Source organism: Prosopis cineraria, unplaced genomic scaffold (assembly GCF_029017545.1).
Source record: "Prosopis cineraria cultivar Desert tree isolate PC_DT_omini unplaced genomic scaffold, ASM2901754v1 PC5, whole genome shotgun sequence".
Taxonomy (NCBI): domain Eukaryota; kingdom Viridiplantae; phylum Streptophyta; class Magnoliopsida; order Fabales; family Fabaceae; genus Prosopis; species Prosopis cineraria.
In genome coordinates this window covers 20281490-20287040 of record NW_026555336.1, presented here as the reverse complement: position 1 = coordinate 20287040, position 5551 = coordinate 20281490, and the positions used below count along the sequence as shown (strand labels likewise).

The 5551-nt window shown below is 38.8% G+C and overlaps 1 non-coding gene across 1 annotated transcript; it reads right to left on the bottom strand.

Moving 5' to 3' along the window:
- Window positions 1-460: 460 nt before the first annotated feature.
- LOC129312259 (small nucleolar RNA R71) lies at window positions 461-567 on the bottom strand. Its single transcript, XR_008593506.1, has one exon. It is a non-coding gene; the product is annotated as a small nucleolar RNA R71 (small nucleolar RNA).
- Between the last annotated feature and the right edge of the window lie 4984 nt (window positions 568-5551).

Below are 5551 nucleotides of genomic sequence, written 5' to 3'. Positions count from 1 at the left end.
ATGAGCATGTGCATAATGAGGGCCATGGGAATGGGAATGAGAATTTGCATGATGATGGCCATGTTAATAATGAATTTGAAGGCTTGCATAACCCTAGAGAGGAGAGGAGCATTAGGCAATTAACTCAACCTAATTGGCATGATAATCCTTATGGCTTATATGTTCCTCCTACTAATGTTCAATTTGAAATTAAATCCTCCTTGATTAATGCATTGCCTAAATTTCATGGGTTACCAGGAGAGGATTGTCATAGGTTTTTGCATACTTCCTATTGGTTTGTGATACTATGAAGCCTATGCATGTAAATGTTGATGATGTTCAAGCTAAGGCTTTTGTATTTTCTCTTGAAGGTTTAGCAAAGGAGTGGTATTTCAACTACCCTTCTTATGTGAAAGTGAGCACATGGGCCGAGCTAAGAAGACTCTTCTTAGATAAATTCTTTCCAAATTCCAAGGTCACCAATTTGAGAAAGCAAATCTATGGGGTCCAACAAGGAGAGGATGAGAGTCTCTATGAGTATTGGACTAGATTCCAAGGCCTTTTGGCTAAATGCCCACACCATCAAATTTCTAGTGAGAATTTAGTCCAATATTTCTATGAGGGCTTGATTCCAAGAGACAAAGTTAACATTGATGCCGCTAGTGGTGGATGCTTGATTGACCTCACTTCCTTAAAGGCTTGGGAACTAATTGACAAGATGGCTTCAAGTGGTGCTCAATACTCTACAAGGGAAAAGAGAAATGTGAATATGGTAGGTTCCTCAGTTCTTAATGATTCATATGTGGACTTGCTAGCTGCCAAGATTGGGAGAATGTTGGCTCCACAAATATCTCAAGTGAGCAATGTAAGTACTTCTCAAGCACTTGTCCCTTATTCTTGTACTTTTTGTGACTCACCTATGCATGTAGAAAGCAATTGTCCTATTAAGTTTGAACAAGTAAATGCTATCTACAATGGAAAACAATCCTATGGTGGGAGGCAAGGGCAAGGAGCTTATTCTAATACTTACAACCCTTCATGGAGAGACCATCCTAATTTCTCCTATTCAAATCCAAATGTGGCTTTACAAGACAATCAACAAAGAGGATCCTATCAAAACACCTTTGGCCGTGACCCTCCACCTCATTTGTCTCAAGGTAGCTCTTCTCAAAGCTACAATCCAAGTGGTAATTCTCTTACACCTTCTTCTAATTCTTATAGTGATAGGAGGCTTGTTCCAATTGAGAGTTCTTCTAATTCGAACTCTTCTAATGATGTGAATGTGTTACGTAAGCAGTTGATTGAAATGAACTCTTTGTATAAAAACATGTATGATGGCTTAGGGAACAAGGTAGAGAGTATGGGTAACAAGTGTGAGAACATGAACTCTAAAATTGATGCCCTTACTTCTCAAATGAATATGCTTGCTAACCAATTAAGTGCAGCCAATGCTCAAGCCTCTACATTACCATCCAACACCGTTGCTAATCCTAAAGCTAATCTTAATGCTATCACATTGAGGAGTGGCAAGGAGTTGGGAGAAAGAGTACAAGAAGACAAAAGACAAGGGAAGGCCGAGAAGCCCTCTTTAAATTCTTCAATTGATGTTAATGTTTCTAGTTCTTCTTTTGCTCCTAATGATGCATCTTTTTGTAGAGATGATGAGGATGAAAACATTGAGGAGATCATATGTGAGCAACCACCATCTAAGGTGGAAAAGGGGACTATGGCCGAGTTGTTTAGTAAGGAAAAAGAGGGAGAGGCCGAGCAAAGTGAAACAAGAAAGGAGAGTTCAAGGAAGGAAGAAGGAAAGCAAAGTCAAGAGATTATGAAGAAGCTTCCTTTTCCACAAGCACAAGTGGTCCCTAAGCAAGTAAAGGGACAATTTGATCAAGAGGTATATGATTTCTTCCACAAGATTCATGTTAATGTACCCTTGATGGATGTAGTTAAGAACTTTCCTAAGTATGCCAAATTTTTGAAAGATTGTTGTACAAATAAAAGAAAATTTAGGCCTAATGCAAGGGTACAATTACCCTCATCTGTGAGTGCTATCATGAAGCCTCAACTCCCTATAAAATGTGAGGACCCCGGTTCCTTCACAATTCCATGCAAGATTGGCAACACACATTTTTCTCATGCATTGATAGACTTAGGTGCAGCCATTAATGTTATGCCTCTTTCAATTTATCATGCCTTGAGTCTTGATTGCATGCATAAGACACCTATGATATGCCAATTAGCGGATAGAAGTGTTAGAAGACCACATGGAGTAGTAGAAGACTTGTTGGTTTGTGTTAAAGGTCTATTATTTCCTGTGGATTTCTATGTGCTTGATATGTCAAAAGAAGGGAGTGGGGATGATATTTTGATTTTAGGAAGGCCATTTATGAGGACTGCCCGTACATTGATTGACATGGAAAAAGGTAGTTTGATTTTGAAATGTGGAGAGGATCATGTTATTTTTAATATATATGAAGCAATGAAACATCCTTTTGAGGATTATTCTTTGTTAGGTGTAAGTTCCATTGAGTTATTGCTTCATGATGCTTGTGAGTCTCACATGCTTGATTCTTTCTCACATGTTGATGATGATTTGTCTCTTGTTACTACTACATGTATTGATGGATGTAGTTGTCCTATTTGTTTAGAGATTGATGCATGCTTGAATGATGCAACTACTTCTTCTCATGATTTGTTTAAAATATCTCCTATGCTTGATCTTGAAATGCTTGAGAAGGGTATATCTTCTTGTGTTGTAGGTACTAAAGCCATTAAGGCCGAATCTATGAGTTTTTCTCCACTCGAGCTTGATGTTCTTAGGATTCCCAAGCTATTGGAGGAAAATTCTACACTTTCACATGTCGAGGCCGTGGCTCAAGTCCAAGCACTTGAGGACAAGTTGCAAGAAAAGGGGGAGGCTGTAAAGAAAGAAGAGGAGAAATCAAAAACAAGTGAGAAGCCTAAAAGACAAGATAGTACCATGGAATATTCCACCAAATTAGACTTGAAGAAGCTCATTCCCTCTTGTGTAGAGCCACCTACCTTGGAGTTGAAGCCTTTACCATCCAATCTCAAGTATGCATATCTCATTGAGAATGAGAAGCTTCCGGTAATAATTTCTAACTCTTTATCTCTTGAGGAAGAAAATGCATTACTTGATGTGTTGAGAAAGAACATACATGCTATTGGTTGGACTTTGGCTGACATTCCTGGTATTGACCCTATTGTGTGCACACATAAAATTTTTCTTGAGGACAATGCTAAGCCCATTAGGCAACCACAAAGGAGACTTAACCCATTGATTTTAGATGTGGTAAAGAAAGAGGTTGTTAAGCTACTTAGTGCTGGGATCATCTATCCTATAGCTGACAGTGAGTGGGTGTCTCCAACCCAAGTTGTACCTAAGAAAGGGGGGATTACTGTGGTAAAAAATGAGAAAGGAGAGCTTGTTCCAACTAGAGTTCAAAATGCTTGGAGAGTGTGCATAGACTATAGGAAGCTCAATAATGTGACTAGGAAGGACCATTTTCCTTTGCCTTTTATTGATCAAATGCTTGAGAGATTGGCTTCCAAGTCCCATTATTGCTTCCTAGATGGGTTTAGTGGGTATTTTCAGATTCCTATAGCTCCTAGTGACCAAGATAAGACTACCTTTACATGCCCCTTTGGTACATTTGCCTATAGGAGGATGCCTTTTGGTCTTTGCAATGCACCTGGTACTTTTCAAAGATGCATGATGTCCATATTTTGTGATTTTATTGAACATTGCATGGAAGTCTTTATGGATGATTTTACTGTGTATGGTGAGTCCTTTGATTCATGCTTGCATTCTTTAGATAAAGTGCTTGGTAGGTGCATTGAAAAGAAGCTTGTGCTTAACTTTGAAAAATGCCATTTCATGGTAGATAAAGGAATTGTTTTAGGCCATTTGATTTCTTCCAATGGCATAGAGGTGGATAAGGCCAAAGTAGATGTGATTGCTTCTTTGCCATATCCTGTTTGTTTGAAAGATTTGAGATCATTTTTGGGACATGCAGGCTTTTATAGGAGATTTATAAAGGGGTTTAGTGAAATTGCTTTGCCTATGTCTAAACTCTTACAAAAAGATGTTGATTTTGTTTTTGATGATGCTTGCAAAAGGAGTTTTGACACTTTGAAAAGCATGCTCATTTCCCCTCCCATTCTTAAAGCCCCAAATTGGTCTTTGCCTTTTGAGTTGTCATGTGATGCTTCTAATTTTGCTGTGGGAGCTATGCTTGGTCAAAGAGAGGGCAAGTTATCATATGTGATTGCTTATGCATCTAGGACCCTAGATTCAGCTCAGGTTAATTACACCACAACTGAGAAAGAGTTGTTTGCTATTGTTTTTGCACTTGATAAATTTAGATCATATCTTCTTAACTCTAAAGTTGTTGTGTACACTGACCATGCTGCTGTGAGGTACTTGTTTAAGAAGACAGATTCTAAGCCTCGCTTGATTCGATGGGTGATCTTAATGCAAGAATTTGATGTGGAGATAAGGGATAGGAGTGGTTCTACCAATCAAGTAGCGGATCATTTGTCTAGACTACCTCATTTAAAAGCTACTATGGTAAACTCTAACCCTACTATTCCTTGTGATTCATTTCCTGATGAGGCATTGTGTGCCATTTCATCTAAGCCTCCATGGTATGCCTCTTTTGCTAACTATATTGAGTGTAGAGTCTTGCCTCCTTGTGCTTCACGTTTTGCCATTGAAAAATTGAAAAGAGAGTCTAGATTTTACATTTGGGAACCACCTTTGATGTGGAAGATTTGTAGTGATAAAGTGATTAGGAGGTGTGTTGATGATGTTGATGTGCCTTCTGTTCTTGAATTTTGTCACTCTCATGCATGTGGTGGTCATTTTAGCTCAAATAAGACAGCTAGGAAGGTTTTAGATTGTGGATTGTATTGGCCTAGCTTGTTTAAAGACTCTTATGAATTTTGTAAAGCATGCTTGAAATGTCAAAAGGTTAGTAGTTGGGGTAAGAGACATGAAATGCCTCAACAACCCATTTTATTTTGTGAGATTTTTGATGTTTGGGGCATTGACTTCATGGGTCCCTTTCCACCATCCTTTAGTTTTGAGTACATATTACTTGGTGTTGATTATGTTTCAAAGTGGATTGAAGCCATTCCTACTAGAACTTGTGATGCTAAGATTGTTTTGAAGTTTCTCAAATCTAATATTTTTTGTAGGTATGGAGTTCCTAAGGCCTTGGTAAGTGACCAAGGATCCCACTTTTGCAATAAGATGATGAAGGCTCTCTTGGCTAAATATGGGGTGCATCACAAAATCTCTACACCATATCATCCCCAAACTAATGGCCAAGCCGAAGTATCAAATAGAGAAGTCAAGAAAATCCTAACCAAGGTGGTGAACACAAATAGGAAGGATTGGTCTTTACACTTGGAGGATGCTTTGTGGGCTTATCGGACCGCTTATAAGACTCCCATTGGCATGTCTCCTTTTCGATTGGTGTATGGAAAGGCTTGCCACCTCCCTGTGGAGATAGAGCATAGGGCCTATTGGGCCATCAAGAAACTA